Raw genomic sequence first — 22,408 nt, forward strand, 5'->3', positions numbered from 1 at the left:
GGGAATGAAATAATTCTGGAAAAGTGAGTAATAAGTATTGTTAGCATTTTATTATTTAGTTATTCAAGACAGAATACTATGCAGACGTGAGAGGATATCATCTCAGAATAGCAGGAAGCTACCGAGAATTGAACTGGGAGATGTTGCTAATATTCAATCCTATCTGTACACTAATAAAGAAATCTAACCATTCACAATGATTAGTGAATAGTGCTAATGTTTAATCACAGACCCTCACAGATGATACACATGTTTACAGTAGGTGTAAGCATTAATATCCACTTAACATCTACAACAGAATAAAAAAGCATACAATGTTTTGGCTCAATTGGATAAGCTCATAAACATAATATGATAAAATAATTATAATAAGGAACAGAATAATATGAATAGGAAATTGGCTGAGATGAACTATGAAAAATAATTAAAAATGAAATTTACATTGTGGACAGCCATAAAGAGAAATAAAATTATGGATATTGGAATCAATGAATTGAATTGAAAACTAGGGAAGCTATTCAAGAATCTAGAATAATGGAAAGCAAACCAAAACAAAATAAAACAAAATTGTGGAGGGAAAATTGATAAAGATGGAAGACATGGGGCTGGTGTTACGGTACTATTGATTAAGCCAGCATTGGGAGCATCAGCATCCCATATTGGAGGCTGCCTCAAGTTCTGGCTGCTCCACTTTTGAAAAAGTTTCCTGCTTACACATGTTAGAAAGCAGCAAATGATGATTTTAGTACTTGGTACTCTGCCACCCATATGGGGGACCTAGATGGAGTGAAAGGCTCCTGGCCTTGGCATAGCCCAACCTTGACTTTTAGGGATATTTGGGGAGTAAACCAGCAGATGGAAGATTCTCTTTCTCTCTTTCTCACCCCATCTCTTTGTCAATCTAACTTATAAATAGATAGATGAATTAATTAATAATCCTTTAGTGAAAAAGATGTACAGAACTCTTAGATTTATCTTTTTTTTATTCTTTTATTTATTTGAGAAGTAGAGTTATAGACAGTGAGAGAGAGAGACAGAGAGAAAGGTCTTCCTTCCATTGGTTCACTCCCTCAATGGCCGCAATGGCCGGCACTGCGCCAATCTGAAGCCAGGAGCCAGGTGCTTCCTCCTGGTCTCCCATGCGGGTGCAGCGGCCCAAGCACTTGGGCCATCCTCCACTGCCCTCCGGGACCACAGCAGAGAGCTGGACTGGAAGAGGAGCAACTGGGACTAGAACCCAGCACCCATATGGGATGCCGGCACTGCAGGCAGAGGATTAACCAAGTGAGCCATGGCACCGGCCCCTTAGATTTATCTTTAAATGTTTCCACTGACTTCAATATTAGCAACTAATTTTACATGTTTCAAAAACATTTGCTAAATATTTTATTATTCACTTATAAATGTTATTTAAAATTTCGATGCAAAATGGTATCACATTAGTTTTCATTTTCTATTTGAAACAACAATGTTAAAATTCAAAATATCACATTTTATGGAGAAACATGAACTTAACAGGAAATGGTTGTTTATTCCATAGTCTTGCATATGAATAATGTACTTATTTACTAAGTATCTCCCATGTTTCAAATATTTATTTTAAACTTTTTGGAGAACTCCCTTTTTATAAAATAAAGCAAGCACTGAATATAAAGTTGAAATCTTCAAAATAATGTGGTTGGAAATGTCTACCTAATTCATAATAGACTTAAAAACTATTTTTGTCTTCTGGTTCAGTAAAAATATAACTGAAATTACTTTATCAAACAGGAACGTAAACTCAGAATTATGATCACATACAGTTAAGAAAATCAGCAAACAATTCTTCTTAAGTGCTGAAACTTAACTGAAAAGTGATCACTGTTAAATATGAGTGGGAAAAAGAGAGGGAAGAGATGTGCAATTCGGGACATGCTCAAGCTGACTTACCTCAAACGGTAGAGTTAGAAACATACCAGGGGATTCCAATTCAATCCCATCCAGGTGGCATGTACCAATGCCATCTCACTAGTCCCAGTGATCAATTTCTGTTCACAATTGATCATAATGAGAGGACTAAGAACCAAAGGGATCACATAAACAAGAATAGTGTCTGCAAATACTAGCTGATAGAATCAAAAAGGGAGAGAATGATCCAACATGGGAAGTGAGATACACAGCAGACCCATAGAATGGCAGATGTCCTAAACAGCACTCTGGCCTCAGAATCAGCCCTTAAGGCAAGCGGATCCAGCTGAAAAGCCCATGAGAGTATTTCAGGCATGGAAAGCCAAGACACTCTGGGGGAAAAAAAAAAAAAAAAAAAAAAAAAAAAAAAACCACCTAAATGAAAGATCTCCGCGAGTGAGATCCCAGTGGAAAGAAGGGGTCATCAAAGAAGGAGGTACCTTTCTCTGAAGGGAGGAGAGAACTTCCACTTTGACCATGGCCTTGTCTAAAAATTATCAGAGTCAGTGAACTCAAGAGGCTTCCATAGCCTTGGCAGCTCATGACAAGAACCTAGGGTGATTACTGATGCCATAAACAAGAGTGTCAATTTGTTAAGTCAACAACAGGAGTCACTGTGCACTTACTCCTCATGTAGGATCTCTGTCCTTAGTGTGCTGTACATTGAGATTTAATGCTATAACTAGTACTCAAACAGTATTTTTCACTTTATGTTTCTGTGTGGGAGCAAACTGTTGAAATCTTTACTTAATGTATGCTAAACTGATCTTCTGTATATAAAGAGAAACGAAAATGAATCTTGATGTGAATGGAAGGGGAGAGGGAGTAGGAAAGGGGAGGGTTGTGGGTTGGAGGGACGTTATGGGGGGGGGAGCCATTGTAATCCATAAGCTGTACTTTGGAAATTTATATTCATGAAATAAAAGTTTTTTAAAAAAGTTCAACATAAAAAAAAGAAAAAAAATTAAACCATGAAAAACTCTAGAAAAAAAAAAAGAAAATTAGCAAACAGACATACGCTGTAAAAGAGTTTTAAGCAAGTGAAAAAAAGTTGTAATTTATAATTCCTAACACAAAAGAATGGAAAGCCTAGATTCTTAAGCACACTGCTACCTTATAGGCTAGTCTAGAAATACTTGACACTAAACCACCCTCCTGAATTGAAAGTGCATTGTATTTTCCAATTATTCATAAGTAATAAACTCCATGTTTAACAGCCAACATAAAGATCGCAGAAAAATAAAGCTTTACCAAATCTTTTTTTTTTTTTTAAATATGAAATGCTTCTTGAATGTGCGTGTCATTCTTGCACAGGGGACATGCTAAGCTTCTCTTTGTCATACCAATTTTAGTATATGTGCTGCTGAAGCAACACCAAGCCATTTTTAATAAACATTATGGCAAAAGAATATTCAAAATAATCTTTTTTGTTTGCTCTGAATAAATTTAAAGCATAAAATCACAAGGCATAGTTCTGTTGTTAACTTTTTTGAAAAGAAAATGATTTTTTTGGCAACTACATTTGGTCATGTGTCACTGAGATGAGATATTTGAAAACGAAAAATAGGAAATGTTTGAAGATAGTTACCCAAATTCCACAGAGACCTCTGCAGATATAAAGTGGTAAGTTTGATTTGATAGGAAAGTTCTGAAGGAATAAAAGAGCAATTATTGCTTTGAATAACATATTTCTCGTGTCTGGATTTCATTCTGGCACCTTTCTTGTGGTCATAGATCTCTGGTATGGTTTGTGTGTGGGGTAAAGATGCTGAGTAAAATAAAAGAATCAGGCAGAGCTATTGCATGCAGAATTTATTCTAATTTAAAATTGTAGGATGCATCAGAATGAGGGAGCTATAAATCAATAAAGTCTTTAGAGCACTTTCCCCAAGCTCTATTTTAAATATACTTGTTTCACAGTAAGATGCATGGAAAATATGTTGAATGGATGAGGATTAGTTAATGTCAGAACCAAACTTCAAAGGAAGCTTTGTATCTTTATTTTGTATTCACAAATAGTTTTATACTTCCTCATCTTACTCTTACTGTTGACTTCTTTGAGCCTTAACTATTTTTATAAAGTCCCTAATAGGGGACCACTGGTTGAATCGGTTGCTTTTCAGTCACTCTCTAAGATTTACTACACACATTAATTAAAAAGTATCCCTCAGAAGATCCCTCTAGGAAGAGATTACATATTATTTTCTATTCAAATAGAGATGTTCTTTGGTGTACTTAACCTCAAAGTACATTTTAGAAATGGAATCACAGATATCAACTAGTTAATTTGATGCACTTTTTAATTTTCAGGCAGCTAGCAAAATTCTAGAGTTTTGAATTACACAAGAAAAGTAATAAAGTGTGTAATCGTATAATTATATTATGACCAATTGTCTTGCTTTCCTCAACAATACCCCAATTTTAGAACTGAAAGCCATATGCCAAAACAGCTGAATTTCCAGAAACCTGGAATAGGTGGTCATCTATCTTATAGTGTGGCTATAATGGAGAGATATGGACCAAATGGTAATGAAGATGCACAGATTGTTTAAACAGTACATTCAGTGACCACCAATGTGGGAGAATTCTTTAATAGTAGGGTCCTGCACTTTACATTTTTATCAATTCCTCACGGTATACACACACATCAGAGAAACATACAATACATGCTAATGAGAAAATGTGATATAGCTAACAGTAATGGGTTAAATGTCAGATCAAGATTCCAAAATATTCACCTTAACCCCTACTGTTATTACTTTGTAATAAAATTTCAAGATAAAATTTTAAAAGGAAAAAAATTAAAGTTCCACAATCAGATTTGTAGTTAAGTGTGTCATAGTTTTGATACTGGGATTGGCCCTCCAAATATGGTACTGTATTGTGGCCCCCTTAAAGTTCCCCAAAAGTCCCATCTGGATTACCATATGAAACCGGAATTTGGGGGTGTCATACGATATCACTGTCTGCTTATTAATCAATTCCCAATATTAATAAGCTCATGTGAGTTCTTGCCTAATATTCAGAGAAGAATTCTGAATACCGGCATAAATGAACAAGGCAGCATGGTAAATTTTTAAGCTTTTATTCAGTGTGAAAGATGCATAGGAGAGTGAGGGCCCTATCTATAGGAGAGAGGAAAATCTGGATTCAAATCGAGCACCAGGAACCTGCCACGTGGAGGAGCATATAGACCAGAAAGCATGGGGCAGGTGGCCCAAAGGTCACGTGCCCTGGAGGCTCAGGGCTGCAGCAAGCTCCATACTGGCAAAAAGCCAAGGAAAGGAAGGGGCGCGCACACTGTGTCCCAGGCTTTTAACCCACTTCCAAAGTAGAATGATTAATTCACCTGATTGGCCAGTGGGTGCACAGGTGTGGCCAGGTAGGGGCATGAGGTCACACAGGGGCATGGTGAAGGCGTGGTCTTCCAGCTCACAAACCTAATCAATTTTAACCTGTATGCCTGCCTACATCAGTTTAAAAACAAGCTGTTTGACAACCTACATTCAGAAATGTTCTCGTTTGTCTTCATTTGTCTAGTGAATTAGTAAGGTAGCCTTTAACTCAATTTGCATGCGCCTCTGGCAGGTCTGGAAGGCATTGTAAAGCAAGAGTCCACTCAACAAGCTTAAGTCCGTTTCAATCCTTAGTTTTCAGAACTGCTGTTATTTCTAAGAAGAGGGTAATGTTTACCAATTGAATTTGTTTCCTATCCAATGTCAATTGGCCTAAATCCTATGAAAAAGTGGTAGTGTGAGAAGAGAGGCTGTAAATAACATTTGAAAACGCTATCTCACTAAAGCACATTATAAAAGAGAGACTGCAAACTGGTATCTCTCACAACAAATATAGCCCACAGATCCCCAAGTGTTCTGCTCACACATGTTTACAAATTAGTTGAATGAACACAAAGGAGCCTTGTGGTTTATAATGGAACAGTTCTGTATCTTGGGCAAGGTGATGGTTACAGGAGTCTATACATGTAAGAAAATTACTTATAACTACATACATATATACATGCATGCATACATACATACATACCCACAGAGAGAAACTAGTGCATATAAAAAATAAAATAGGGCCAGCATTGTGGCAGGGGAAGTTAACTCACCGATTGCTGGTTCAAGTTCTAACTGCTGTGCTTATGACACAACTCCATGTTAATATTATTGGATTTCAGGGCCAGCACAGTGGCATAGCGGGTAAAGCTGCCACCTGCAGTGCTGGCATCCCATATGGGCACCGGTTTCTGTTTCAGCTGCTCCACTTCCGATCCAGCTCTCTGCTATGGCCCAGGAGAGCAGTGGAGGATGGCCCAAGCCCTTGGACCCCTGCACCCATGTGGGAGACCCAGAGGAAGCTCCTGGCTCCTGGCTTTGGATCGGTACAGCTCCAGCTGTTGTGGTCAATTGGGGAGTGAACCAGCAGATGGAAGATCCTTCTCTCTTTGCCTCTCTCTGTGTAACTCTTACTTTCAAAATAAACAAATAAATCTTTTAAAAATATTGTTGGATTTCTCTGCTATAGATCCTTAACAGATAGTAACAAAAAAAGAAAAAAAAACATTAATGATTCCCTTTTTGTATGGCATCACAATGAGGGCCTCTAAAACCGCTTGATTTGTTCAAGCTTATTTTTGGTCTCAGAATTTTGTTCTCTATATAATCTTTCTACCACTCTTGAAGCCAATGGTTTTTATTATCTAGTCTTCATGGAGAAGAATATATTCTGTAAATATGCACTTGAACATTTTTCTTTGATTTAGACCAGTGGATTTTGAAGTTAATAGTTAAGTTTTGGGAAAGCAGTGGAGGATGGTCCAAGTACTTGGACACCTGCCACCCAGATAGACTTCCTGGCTCCTGGCAACAGCCTGGCCCAGTCCAGGCTGTTGCAGACATTTGAGAAGTGAGCCAGTGGATTGAAAATCTGTCTTTCCCTCCCATTTTCCCCATTGCTTTTCTGACTTTCAAATAAATAAATAAATAAATCTTTAAAAAAAAAAAAAACAAGAAAATATAACTAAGCTTTGTGGCTATTAGCAGGGCTAATTTCCTGGTTTTAATATTGTGTTATAGTCATACAAGATATTATAGATATTCAGATTGGTTAATAGGCAGTCAGTGTGGTCCCAGTGGAACTTGGGGTGTTTAATGCTTGTTTCTCCCAAAAAGGTTATCTTTAGCAAGCAATAACTGTCTGCCCTCCTTCCTTAGGAATCTCCAAATTTACCATGGAAATAGCAACAGGGTGTTGATCCACCCTCCTGAGCTCACAGTTTATTGTGAAAACAAGTTACCTATCTCACCCTTCTGGATGGTTTTTGGTTTTATCATGAGCCAATCAGACAGGGTAAAGGATTGCAAATAGGTTTTGTCCCCACCTAGTAACCGAATGTCAATCAAAATTGTGCTTAAAAACGGGACTGCCAGGGACCACTTGGGGTTTTTTTCCTCTCTTAGAAGCCCCCCTCCATGCTGCTTTGGCTTTGACTCTAATAAATCTTGCTTTTTAAATCTCTCTGCTTGTATGCTTGGAAATTCTTCTTCCATGTCAAAGAACTGAAGTAATAATATCTTCACTGCTGTTTTCCTATAGCAATATAACCTTGAGAGAAACTTATGAGTACTTAAGACCTCTCTGTACACTTTTTTGCAATTTACTATACATATATAAAATTATTTAATTTTTTTAAAGTTAAATGCTAAATCTCAGAAATATAAATGAAATAATAATTGGTGTACTAGCTCCACCAACCTGGTTATTAAATTATATATTCTATGGCCCTTCTAGCCCTGACTAAAGTTCTAAAATATAATTGAGCAAATTACCACAAAATCAAGAAACAAGATACATAGAAACTATTAAACTTTTAAATGATTTATTTATCTAATTGAAAGGAAGGATTACAGAGAGAGGGAGACACAGAGAACTCTTCCCTACACTGGTTCAATCCACAGATGGCTGCAAAGGCCAAGGCTGAGCCAGGTCAAAGCCAAGAGCGAGAAACTTCTTCCGGGTCTCCTGTGTGCATGGCAGGGGCGCAATAACTTGGACCATCTTCCACTGTTCTCCCCGACCATTAACACGGAGCTGGATTGGTGCAACCAGGACATGAATCGGTGCCTATATGGGATACCAGTGTCACAGGCAGTGACTTAACCTGCTAGGGTAAAATTCCAGCCAAAAAACTTAACTATTAACTTCAAAATCCACTGGTCTAAGTCAAAGAAAAAAGCCCTTGTACTTATTTAAAGAATGCATTCTCCTCCCTGAAGACTACATAATAAAAACCATTGGGTTCAAAAGTGTTATAAAGATTACATAGACTCAGGCCGGCGCCGCGGCTCAAAAGGCTAATCCTCCACCTTGCGGCGCCGGCACACCGGGTTCTAGTCCCGGTCGGGGCGCCGGATTCTGTCCCGGTTGCTCCTCTTCCAGGCCAGCTCTCTGCTATGGCCAGGGAGTGCAGTGGAGGATGGCCCAGGTGCTTGGGCCCTGCACCCCATGGGAGACCAGGAGAAGCACCTGGATCCTGGCTCCTGCCATTGGATCAGTGCGGTGCGCTGGCTGCAGCGGCGGCCATTGGAGGGTGAACCAATGGCAAAGGAAGACCTTTCTCTCTCTGTCTCTCTCACTGTCCACTCTGCCTGTCAAAAAAAAAAAAAAAAAAAAAAAAAAAAAAAAAAAAGATTACATAGACAAGAAAAATCTGAGACCAGAAATAATAAGCTTAAACCAATAAAGCGGTTGTAGAAGCCCTAATTGTGATGCTATACAAAAAGGGATTTATTAATCTTTTATCTCCTTTTGTTACTATCTGTTAAAGATCTATAACAATGAAGTCCAATCTGCTATGCTGTCCCTGTATTTGATTCTTTTTTTAAGATTTTATTTATTTGAAAGGTAGAGTTACAGAGAGTGAGAGGGAGAGACAGAGAGAGAGGTCTTCCATCGTTGGTTCACTCCCCAAATGGCCACAATGGACAAAGCTGGACTGATCCAAAGCCAGAAGCCAGGAGTTTCTTCTTAGTCTCTCATATGGATGCAGGGGCCCAAGGACTTTGACCATCTTCTACTGCCTTTCCAGGCCACAGCAGAGAGAGGTATCAGAAGTGGAGCAGCCAGGACTCAAACCAGAGTCTATATGGGATGCTGGCATCACAGTTAGCGGCTTTACTCACTATGCTACAGCACCGTTCCCTCCTTATTTCTTTAAGAAGATTTATAGTAATCCATATAGGCCTTTTCTACTCAGTCCAAAATCTAGGTCACTAAGGAACATTTTCCTGTTGGCTATGGTTTCTCCTTCTATGTGGCATTCTTTTCCTGTTTTATAAATGTCTCTTCTTTTATGACTGAAATTAAACATTTTTGGTAGTATATTGTCATGTTTGTTATCAGATTCTTCTATCTCCACATAATTTGTTTTTGCCATTGGTTTGATCTTATTGTTGCCAGCATTCCTTTTGCTATTATTTTATGAGCAACACACTGAACTAATAAGTTTTTGTACTACTGGGGGTGGATAGCCACTGAGACCTCTAGTAGCTTTTTTGTTAAGTTCCTATCTAATTTATATGTTTATTTCTAGGTGGCATATTTGTCACTATAATTTAGTGGTCAGCTAAGGACTTTGATTTCCTTATACACCTTGGCTCTATATGTTCCATATTTTCTGAAAGTGAATATATCTAATGAAGAGCACTTTGAAACTTCAGGAAGTTTCACTTCCTCCTTGCACTTGATTAAATGTCATCCATAGGTGAGTGACTGGGGTCTTCTCTTCCAAGGTTTTCCCATGTATATGTACAGCTTTCTATATTAATGAATCCTATTAGATTTCTAGGATATGCTGGAACATTCCAAAATTCTCTATTAGCATTTAGATTTCCAGTATTCACTTTTAAATTCCTGGCAATGCTGCAGTTTGCCCCAACTTAAATCACAGTTCGAGGCATCTGAGATTTTGCTATTGTTTGGATAACTGAATCAAATAAAATAGTAGTAGTTGACTTTCCAAGAATCTAAATGTTTTGATAAAATATTAACCATGCTCCATGGATGGTACTTTTAACAGAACTGCAAAAATCTCTCCATCGTCTGCAATGCTGCAAAATTTTGGTTATCACACCACTAAGAATGAGTGTGAGGGATTATAGGAATTACTACAAATTAAATGTTATAAATCCCATTGTCTTACAAGTGATTAGTAGTTTCTCTTGGACAGGTCATGGTCTGTTTGTTCTACGGATTTTATTAATTTGAGTAAAAGACCACTCAGTTGCCTTGTTGACTCTGAGATTCCATGCTTCAGTGACATAAAATATGTTCCTTGAAATATAATTTGTAATTTACAGCAAACCTCCATCACATATACATCAGTCTGGGGATTTGTTAGTATGACCCTATGGGACACGAATATAAATACTTTCCTTTTTTTTTTTTTGACAGGCAGAGTGGACCTTGAGAGACACAGAGACAGAGAGAAAGGTCTTCCTTTCATAAATGTGCAACACTGTCTTTAATTTTTCTAATTTCTTCTTCCTTTTTTCTGATCTTACTGAGATATTTCCAAAGATTGGTATTCTAGCTTGGATATTTTTCTGATGCCTCTCCAAGATTTTTTTTTTTAACAGGCAGAGTGGACAGTGAGACAGACAGAGAGAAAGGTCTTCCTTTGCCGTTGGTTCACCCTCCAATGGCCGCCGCAGCCGGCGCGCTGTGGCCAGCGCACCGCGCCGATCCAAAGGCAGGAGCCAGGTGCTTCTCCTGGTCTCCCATGGGGTGCAGGGCCCAAGCACTCGGGCCATCCTCCACTGCACTCCCGGGCCATAGCAGAGAGCTGGCCTGGAATAGGGGCAACCAGGACAGAATCCGGCACCCCGACTGGGACTAGAACCTGGTGTGCCAGCGCCACAGGTGGGGGATTAGCCTATTAAGCCGTGGCGCCAGCAATACTTTCCAATTATAAAGGAAGTTATTTAAGAGCTTTGGGGATGGGCTAATAATAACTCCATTCCATTTTATTTCATTTTTATTGCCATATGGCTCTGCCAACATGATGCCCAATATTTTGAAAAGAATAATTACCTGCTGATCATAATAACATATTTAAAATTATAGGAATAAAACATTCTACCAGGTCCATGCATTTAGCTAGATAAGAATTTTAGATAGATTAGATAGATAGATAGGGAAAGGGGCCAGTGTTGTGGAACAGCAGTTTAAGCCTTTGCATGCAATAACAGCTTCCCATATTGTAGCACCAGTTTAAGTTCTTGCTGCTCCATTTCTGATCCAACTCCATGCTAATGTGAGTGGGAAGGGAGAAAGTGATGGTCTAAGTTCTTGGGTCCCTGCTATCCAAATGAGAAACCCAGATGGTGTTCCTAGCTCCTAGCTTCAGCATGGCCCAGCTCTGTCTCTTATGGTCATTTAGGGAGTGAACTAGTAGATGGAAGATCTCTATCTTTTTTTGTCTCTACATCTCCCTCTGTTGCTCTGCCTTTCAAATAAGTAAAAAAAAAATTAAGTAAATCTCTTAAAAAAAGAAAGGACGCTGACACACAGCAAATTCCTAAAGGGTTAACAGAAAGCCACATACAATGATATTTAGTTTCAAAACCCTCTTTAATTACAGACACAATATGGAGAAAAGGATGGTTAGAAGTATCCTGTATATTTTTTTGCAAATATTCTGGGTTTTGCTGGCCAATAACAGAAAAGGGAAAAGAAAAAAGCAGTGAAGTTAATCTTTCTGTTTAACAGTTATTGTTTTTCATGTAGAATCTCCCAAAAGCTTGCAACAAAATTCCAAGTTTGGTATGATTTTGTTGAAAGTCAGTCAACTTTTAAAAATATTTGTGTATTTATTTGAAATGCAGAGTTGAGAGAGAGAGAGAGAGAAGGAATCTTCCATTCACTGGTTCACTCCCCAAATGACCACATGGTCACAAAGACAAGCTGGGGCTGGAATTCCACCCAGATCTCCCACAATGGTGGCAGGGGCTCAAGCATTTGGGCCATCTTCCACTGCTTTCCCAGGCCATCAGCAGGGATCTGGATCAGAAGTGGAGCAGCTCATATAAGAAGCCAGTATCGCAGGTGGTAGCTCAATGCACTGTGCTGCAATGCCAACCTGAAAGTCAGTCAGTTTTAAGGACAGGTACATGACTATGATATTTTCAAAGTTAAATATGACAATTCAGTCATGTTTCTCACAGGCTCACAAATGGGAAACTGTATTTTGTCTTTCTGAAATTACAAGAAGTCCATGTTTTTCTTTTTTTTAAATGGGCCCAGGAAGGCATTCCGTTTGTTTACATTTCTACCCTTTATAAAATCATAAGTGCAGTGAAACCGCTGGCTTAACTGAACATGATGCTTACAACATGAGTTTAAAAAAAGGCAAGATCAATCAAATTACCATAAGAAAATCATCATGAGCAGAGATCCATGTGAAAGTTCAACAAATACAGGACACAGATTTCATTTTTCACATGTCTGGGGTGGATAAAATATTCCCAAATAGGACTAAATATTCTCCACCATACTAAAATCAGGTTTCCCCAACATCATTTCAAGTATCATATCATCTATTCAGAGCTCCTTGATGCTTCATGAATATTTTGCTAAAAACTAGTGTGTTCATCTTTGCATATTTCTGTGAGTATGTATAATGGTCCTTGTAATACAATGACTTTGGTCCAGGCATCTAATAATCCACTCAAGAGTTTATGTGATTCTACTCCATTGAGCTACATAACCCACATAACCCACTTTAAAGCTTGGCTAACAACTCAGCTCCTTTCCTGAAATGCAGAGCATTCACACTACACTGCCTTCAAATGAGAAAGCTGTTTTCCCCCTGGGATCCTTGTAAAATAAGCTCTTAGTAGTTCTATACCTACCTTTGTTGCTCAACAACAGCACTATAATCAGGAGAACAAGGTTCTCTATATTTTCTCACAATCCAAGAGCAGATCTCATGTACTGGTATGGAATTATGACCACGTGTCAGCACAAAACAAATTAAGTTTTTCTCCTTTTAATGTGTTATATTATTGTCATAGTTATTTGACTCACCTGTTCTGTTTCCCATTTTTAGCCCACTTATATCATTAACATATCCAATAGAAAATGATCAGTATAGTGAGCAACTGTTATGATAGCCAGGACAGGAAGACGATGGTTTTGCTGTGACTAGCCAGTAGTTTATACTGCAAAACTGTCCAGGGATGATCTCACCAAATGCATCGTACAAGTAAATGAAACTAAAGAATAAAAGTTTTAAAAAAACCTGCAACAATCCTGAGTTCACTAAAGTAAAACCAGTGCTAGTATCCTCTGGGACACAAAGAGGTATCCATCTTTCATAGTCTTTATTTCAGTCTATTTTCTTTTCATTTGTTTTATTTTTATAGTCATAAAATATACACAAATAGTGAACATCATTTATCTATTTGTTGTGTAGAAGTTAGCAGTACTGAATATATTCACTATGCTGTATAACCATTAGCACCAACTATACTCCAGACTTTTTCATTATCTTCATATAACATGTATACACATTAAACAATTACTCTCCATTCTTTACTTAACCTAACCCTGGTCAACTTCACTCTAATTTTTGTTTTTATATACATATTTATCTATTTCAGACACTTCAAACAGGTGGAATCATACAATATATGTCCTGATTTCTGTGGCTTATTTTATTTTCTGTAGTATTTTCAAGGTCCATTTATTTGGTAAAATACTTATAATACATATCAAAAGTTCAGAGGTGGGGTAAGAAGATACTCCAGAGATCATCTCCCTAGAGGCATCAATGTGAAGAGCTATCGACACACTAAGCCAGCTTCACAAGAGCTAGGTAAGTCAAGGGAGAGGCCACTCAGTTTTATTATAGTTAAAGAAAATATGGATTATAAAAAGGAAGGAACTAAAGAGTTCCCTGACCCACTCCTCCAAAGCTCTAAGAAGTACAGTTGGAGAGATATCCTATGCCTCCTGCTTGGATAAATGACACAGAATTAACTATAGACTTAAGACTTGAAGCCCAATACCAGGCCCATTGTAATAAAAACCCAGTTCTGAACAGTGCCTTATTAAGACATATAGTGTGGCCCAATATCCACAAGTTGACCTTTTGTCGTCAACCAAGTGGCTCAAGGATCATATCTACTATTCGCCCCTAGCCTCCCACACAAAATTGAGAAAGACTCTAACCACTGGATAGTAAGCAGGAATATGAGATCAGAACTTTGTCTTGGAACAAAGTGTTGGGCCTGCTACAGTGAGACCCAGCACCAAATAAATCCCCAAATCGGCTATTCCCAAGATAATGCTACCAGACACAGCCTCTAGATCTGCCCCAGAATCAGGCAGAAGTTTGCCCTCCAGTGGTATGGACTGGTTTCTGCCTATGTCAATCCAGCATCATACAGGGCCTGGCACGTACCCCTGTGACTAAATAGGAAATGGTGATGGCGAAACTCAAGTGATACCAGCTCAGTATAAGTTTGGGTGGCTAAAAGACTGCCTTTTCTGCCTCTTCCCCATATCTTGGCAATCAGCAAGGAGTGAGACTTGAATCACAGGGGAGTAGAGCAGGAAAGTGAGTTTAGGACTTTGCCTTAGAGCTCAATGCCAGTCCCACTTTGGTTATAACCACCACTTGACAAAGCAGGATGAGAATTTCACAATACTGAAAGGTGAAAAAAGGCTGTCAACAATGAATACTGTACTCAGCATAGCTAACTTTTCACTATGAAGGAGAGAGAAAGATGTTCTCAGACTAACAAAAACAGAGTATTTACCACCGCCAGATCTTACAAAAAATGCTAGAGGGAGGTCTCCACACTGAAAGAAAAAGACACTAACAAGTAAGAAGACAATATTGGAAGGTCAAAAACTCACTGATAAGATTAACTATACAAGTGCCGGCATTGTGGCACAGCATGTTAAGCAGCTGCCCATGATGTGGGCATCCCATATGAGCAAGAGTTCAAGTGTCAGCTGCTCTGCTTCCCATCCACTCCCTGCTAATGCACCTGGGATCAGTAGATGATGGTCAAAGTATGTGGGTCTCTGCCACCCACGTGAGAGACTTGGATATCACCCATATGTGGAATCTGAAAAAAGTCCACTTACAAGACTTGTGAGTAGAATGGTGGTTACAAAGCAGAGGGAAGAGTGGGGAAAGGCTGATGAATTGATACGAAGCTACAGTTAGGCAAGAGTGAGAATCCAGTTTTCTAACACACCATAAGGTGACTACAGATAATGATAATGTTCTGTATATTTTTCTTTTGGAAGAAACGATTTTGAGTGCTTTCAGTATAGAGAAATGGCACATGTTTGAGGAGACAGATTTATTTATCCTGGTTTTAATCTAGCATGATGTATATACATCAAAATTCACATGAAACCCCATAAATTTTACAGCTTTATATAATTTGTTTAGGCCTTTTTTGTGGTCTAATATATACTCTATCCTTGAGAATGTTCCATGTGCTGAGAAGACTATTAACTAAGAACTGCTGGATGAAGTAGTCTACAAATACGTGTTAGGTCTACTTGGTCTATTGTATGTATTAACTCACATATTTCTTCATTCATTTTTTTGGTATGGATGATATGTCTATTTGTGAGAACATGATGTGACAATCTGCAATTGCCTAATTCATATAATGAATTCTTTTCCTAATTACATTGAACTGTTTGTATTATCTTGCTAAATTCTTGAATTTCAAATCTGTCCTTGGGAATCCTTTATGAGACAATCTGTCAATATCCCTTATTTAGGGTCTGTTGTTGCAGAGCTATTTTGTGCCCTTGTATGTATAATGGCACCTTGTTTTTTCAATTGTCTCCACCACTTTTAAACAGTGGCTTTCACAATAAAAGTCTTTCTCCTAAAGATCTTAGTGTGTCAGTTTTGTAGGATCTATTGACTTTGGTTCCAGGTGGGTAGTTTAGTCTCTCTACAGCTTCTTCAGCTATAATACATGGCTATAGGCAGGGTGTCTGGCAGTCAGGTCCAAGAGCATGATCATCTCCGAGAGTCATGTAGGGGCTAGGGGCATTCACACAGCCCAAGGAGATATGGTGTGCACAGTAGTGTGGTGACATACTCACTCTGTGACCAGCAAAGGAAGTGATGGTGCTGACTGTAGAGTGCCATGAGCATTCCCTCTGGCACTCTTCTGTCAGTTGGGGCCCTCAGGAATGGCAGTTCTGGAAATTGTAGGGTTGTGGAGGCTATGGAGCATGTTCCCTAAGCAGCAAGGGTGAGTGTGGAGCACTTGCCTTCAGGCCCAGTAGTGAATTAGGCCAAAATGTGACTGGCAATAGGAAACAGTGGTGACAGGATACAGCATGTAAACTCAGTCCCCAAACTTCCACCGATTACCAATCAGTCATGGGGGGTGATGGTGTTGAGAAGTGGAGTTGGAGAAGCCCTGGTCCCAAGGCCACATATCTTTGTCTCTCAAGTCATGGGAGCGGGACATCTGCTGAGCAAACTACCTGTCCCCTGTGGTGCATGATACTATGGTACTACACAGGCTTAGGTGCTACAGTCACAGTTGAATTGCTGGGATTGGTTGTGATTGTTTAGCTGAAGCCCACTGCGCTAGGGTGAGAAACCTTGGGATGGGAATATGCAGGGGCTTCTGTCCTAAAGAGCAGCGGAATCCCAACAGGAGCTGTATTCTTAAGACAGTGCTGACTGGGATCTGGAGATTGTTGGGAGTAATAATGTGACATTTATCTCGAAGCAAAGCTGTTGTGTTGACTCTGGGTAGCTTTTCAAGCCTGTGATGACTTTGGAACGTTTCTGCAGCCAGGATTATAGGCATCTTTCATGAGTTTACTGAGCCGCTCTCATTCGCACGTCCCTATGCAATGAGGAGTCTCTTCATCAGAGGAGCTAAGGTTGTAGCTGCAGGGGTACAGGGGCCCAAGGACTTGAGCCATCTTCTACTGCTTTCTCAGGCCATAGCAGAGAGCTGGATTGGAAGAGGAGCAGCCTGGACTAGAACTTGTGCCCATGTGGGATGCCAGCGTCACAGGTGGAGGATTAACCTACTGCGGCACTGCGCCAGCCCATGAAAAATTTTCAAAATCCAGTGTCAAAAACATTTCCCTAATGGTTTCTTTCTTTTTTTAAACTTTTATTTAATCAATATAAATTTCCAAAGTATAGCTTTTGGATTATGGTGGCTCCCCCCCCCCGCCATAACCTCCCTCCCACCCACAACCCTCCCATCTCCCATCCCATTCACATCAAGATTCATTTTCAATTATCTTTATATACAGAAGATCAATTTAGTATATATTAAGTAAAGATTTCAACAGTTTGCACTCACATAGAAATACAAAGTGTAAAGTACTGTTTGATTACTAGTTACTAGTTACACCATTGATTCACATAGTATAACACATTAAGGACAGAGATCCTACATGGGAATTAAGAGTGGGAATAAGAGAGGGAGGAGATGTACAGTTTGGCATATGCTCAATCAGACTTGCCCCAAAAGGTAGACTTAGAAATGTGCCAGGGGATTCCAATTCAATCCCATCAAGGTGGCATGTACCAATGCCATCTTACTAGTCAAAGTGATCAGTTTCAGTTCACAATTGATCATAATGATAGGATTAAGTGTCAAAGGGATCACATAAACAAGACTAGTGTCTGCTAATACAAACTGATCGAATTAAAAAGGAGAGAACAATCTAACTTGGGAAGTGGGATACACAGCAGACTCATAGAATGGCAGATGTCCTAATGGTTTCTTGTAAGAGTTCTATAGTCTTAACTCTCAAGTTTAGGTATCCAAACCGTTTTGAGACATTTTTGTATATGGTATAAGTTAATGGTTCCATTTTGTTATTTTGCCTGTGGGTATCCAGTTTTCCTAGCACTATTTATTTAAAAAAATATCCTTTATACATGGGAGTTTCTTGATATTATTGTTGAAACTGTGTTCACTCTTATATCAGGGTTTACTTCTTAGCTCTTTATTCTATTCATTGTTTGATTGTTTGCATGACAACGCCATGTTTTTAAAAATATATACCCTTTTTAAGAGCAATTTTCAGCTCTCAGAAAAACTGAGTTTAAAATACAGTCCCCATATAAACTTTCCCCAGCACACACAGCCACTGCCTTCAACTACTTAATGTAGAGAGGTCATTTATTACAATTAATGAACCAACATTGACATGTCCATACTTTACAATTGTGTTCCATACTTTACAATTGTGTTCATTCATGGTATTGCATATTCTATGGGTTTTGACAAATATAAATGTGTCCATATTCATAGCATCATATAGAATACTTTTACTACCTTAAATAATCACCTATGCTTTGTTTATTGACATCATCCCTTGAAATTCCTAGAAACCACTTCTTATTAATTTCACTTATTCCATAATTTATCAGATATTAAACTTTTAGCCTTTTAGTTGTCATTGCAGCTGCTACTTCCACAACTGCTACTCTTGGTATAATGTTACTTTGCAGTAATATAACAACTTTTGAATGTTTAGTACACAATTCAACATCTCCAAAATCTCTTCCCATCTAGATTTTGGCTTTTAGTAACTGTGTGCCTCACAGTACCTCAAACATCACTGATTGGATTGGGAATAAACATTATTTAATTTGGGTCAATTATATTCTCATACCCAGGAATATAAAAGAGTAGCAGAGCAATAAGCAGCTTTAATTACCTGGTGGCTAGAATAAAAACATGGGAACTATGAGGCAGACATAGTCTTTTTGCAGATGGAGAGGCAAAGAAGTCTAACCTTAAGTGAAAGAAAATAAATGAGAACACAATTCCTGCTTTTTCCCCTGTAATTTAATTTCATATTTTCTCTTAGGTGTATAAGACACGTCTGTATGTTATATATCTTTATATTTAGAGCCTCCTCTTTTCTGTAACCTAAAATCTTAAATCACCAAGGGGATTTTAAAAAAGTAATAATATTAATATGAGTATATATAAATGTGATACCATATGAATACATATCTGCTGAGGATAACTGATTAAGTTCTCATGAAATTTCTTCATCCCTGTCTATTCCACCACCATACATACAGAGTTAAAGATAATTCAAGGCATTAATTAATTTGAAGTCCTGTATGATCAAACTTTTACTAATATGGTGTGGTAAAGCAGGAAATGTGCTCCAAGAAAACAGAGTTCACGTCTGCCTTGTTCCACAAACAGTACTTGGCATGAGAGGTGGTGGAGTAAATATTTACTTTGTTAATAATGAATGACAAATTTTACTTTTTTCTGACTGCCTTGGGAGTTTTTGATACCTAGCTTCACTCTCTTACAGTCTAGACTTTCTTGTTAAATTCTAAGCTTATTAGGTGTCAGGAACTGTGTTATGTCTTTCACAATACTGTATTCTCAGCATAGTTATATAATTGACATTCAATACATATTTGTTGAATAAATGAATGTGTGAATTCTAAACACACAAAGTGTACAGAGTAGATGTCACAGCACAACATGATGTTCAAACTTTTCAGGTCATCAGAATTTGAATTAAAAATATTGGTATTTGAGAAAAAAATACAAGTTGAGGAATAATGGTTTCAACACTTTATAGGTTCAGAGATATTTATTCTGTCTCCAAAATTGAATCAAGGGTGCCTTGTGATCAACAAAATTTAGAATGACACGGCAGAGAGATGATTCAAACATTAAGTCACAGCTTGAGTTAGATTTTTTTTAATCACCCCCCACTTCAGATAAATTTTGGCTCAGAAACCATTGGAATGAGCTATATTTGAATGTGGCTTAGGATTTGTTCAACTTGAAAAGAGGACAGAACCTGTCATTTATGCAATGTCCACTATATGAACTTGGTAAGTTTACTTGTTCTTGATTATAGGAAAGCATGAAAATAGAACATATGATACAAAAAAGTGATAAGTTTTTGCCTCTGAGTGATGTTTTCTTAGATTTAACTAAATCTGAATTGCTGATGTATTACATGGGCATTTCCAACATGTGCATTATAAACACAATACAGATATGATTTGTTGAACCCTGAATAAATCCAAATCAAAAGGCATTGGTTGAGAGAAAATTGAAGGGTTTTAAAAAAATAACAACCAATATAAAGCTTCAAAAATCAACCACAGAGCTTAAAAATGGAACTATAGCTTAGAAACATGTAAAAAGATAATTGCTAGTTTAATATGAATTTTGGGCTCTTATTCTTCTAGAACTTCTCGATTTATATAAAAAAAAATTGAGGACATTCAAGTTGGTTATTCTCATAAACTTTAACCCACAGAAAACATATATATTTATTCACACTTGAAGAATCTTCTCCTAGGGATGCCAGATCCAAAGTAAACATAAATTCAACATCAATAGGAAATTTAAAAACAATGCAAATATCCAATCTATGTGTTTTATGTGAGGAGTGGGAGCAAAATAATTACAAGATGATAATACATACTGATTTACCTATGTATCAATTCCCCTCTTCCCCAATTCCTACATTCAAGATTTCCTCTAAAAGACAGCTTCTCTTTTTCATAATCTCTCCCTCTCTCTTTCCTTCCTGTCTTCCTCCCTTGATTCCTTCCCTCATTATCCCCTTTCTTTCTTTCGTGTCTAATAACTACTGTCATTCTCTATCATTCTTTTTTCTACTCATCACCCTTTTGAACTCCTGAAAATTACTACAGCCAGTAAAGTTCCTTTTCTTTTCAAGACAAGTAAGGATGACAACTGTAGAAACTTGTAATGCATTATATTTTTTTCATTCACATCTTCACAATGTACTGTTGAAGGTTTGATCAGGCAAAATCTTATGGCTTAGAACTTCCTGACTTCTTATAAAAACATGACTGATACCTATGGAGAACATAAGCTCTAACAAAGCCATTGAAAACAAAAATAATCTTATAACACTGCTCAAACTTTCTTTTTGGATATGAAGAGCCTAGTGGAAGATAGAGTTAAACTCTGAATCATTTTCTGGTGACAATTTAGCACAGGAAAGAGACTATGTATTTATCCAGAAGGGGTTCTACAAAAAGATCATTATATAAATAAATATTCAAGTGCAAATTGTCTCTGACTCTGTTATGGGTGAAATGGCAGCAGAGAAAATATTACTCTGGTTCTTTGTCTTGCATGGAAGAATTTCCAAGTGGACAAGCAGAGAGACTTAAAAACAAATTTATTAGAGTCAGAGACCAGGCAGAGTGGCATGGGGCACGTGGCGGAGGGGGATTCAAGAGAGACAAAACCTGAAGGGGCTGGTGGTACTGGAGTTTTTAAGTACAATTTTGGGGAAGAAAAACACTTGTCAGCTTGACATTCAGTTACAAGATGGGGACAAAACTCATCAAAAGACCTTATTTGCAATCTAGAAGGGTAGGATAGGTAACTTGTTTTCACAATAAACTGTGAGCTCAAGAGGATGGAATCACCACTCCCTTGCTATGCTCATGGTAAAATTAGGAATTCCTGAAGAATGGGGCATTTTTTAAAAAGATTTATTTTTTATTTATTTGAAAGACAGAGTTACAGAGAGAGGTCTTCCATCCACTGGTTCACTCCCCAGGTGACCACAAAGGCCAGAGCTGTGCCAATCCGAAGCCAGGAGCCAGGAGCTTCCTCCGGGTCTCCCATGTGGGGGCAGGGGTCCAAGGACTTGGGCCATCTTTCACTGCTATCCCAGGCCATAGCAGAGAGCTGGATCAGAAGAGGAGTAGCCAGGACTTGAACTTGCACCCATATGGGATGCAGGTGCTTCAGGCCAGGGCATTAACCTGCTGCACCACAGCACTGGCCCCCAAGGGGCAGGCGTTTTTGACCTTGCTAAACATAACTTTTGGGGAAAGCAAGCATTTTGCATCTTAAATTAACACCAGGACTACCCTGACTGCCTATTAACCTGTTCAACTCCTCACAACTCTGATCTTATTCATTTCCTGCTAAGAAAGATTTATGGAAGCTCTGAAGTTCTATTACAAAGAAGGCCAAACTAAACAAAATAAAATCATGACAAAATAATAAAAATTGCTATTAACAGTTAAAAGTAAGTACTTTTATTTTTAGCATCACTGATTATAACTTTGCATATGCAAATATGAATATCAACTTAGAATTTAAGTCAATATTTTTACATAATTTTCTAAAAATATATTTTTTATCTAAAGTGTGCAATTAAATATAATGAGAGAGATTTCACTCCAAAGGATTTTTTTTGATAAAAATCATTTTCTACAAAGGTAACATGGAGAAGGCAAAATCAAATGATTCTTATAAGTTTTATTTTATCTTATTTTTACATATTAAAATTTATTATTTTATTCCATTCTCGTTTGCTGGTGACTTGATTTGCAGGCACTTCTAAAGATGAAATCACAAATACTTATTAATGGATTCAACACTGACAAAAACAG

The 22,408-nt window shown here is 38.0% G+C and overlaps 1 non-coding gene across 1 annotated transcript; it reads right to left on the minus strand.

Moving 5' to 3' along the window:
• Nucleotides 1-3,216: 3,216 nt before the first annotated feature.
• On the minus strand, nucleotides 3,217-3,322 carry LOC127485011 (U6 spliceosomal RNA). Its single transcript, XR_007912220.1, has one exon. It is a non-coding gene; the product is annotated as a U6 spliceosomal RNA (small nuclear RNA).
• Nucleotides 3,323-22,408: the final 19,086 nt, after the last annotated feature.

Source organism: Oryctolagus cuniculus, chromosome X, assembly GCF_051225735.1.
Source record: "Oryctolagus cuniculus isolate XC-2025 breed Fujian yellow rabbit chromosome X, ASM5122573v1, whole genome shotgun sequence".
NCBI lineage: Eukaryota > Metazoa > Chordata > Mammalia > Lagomorpha > Leporidae > Oryctolagus > Oryctolagus cuniculus.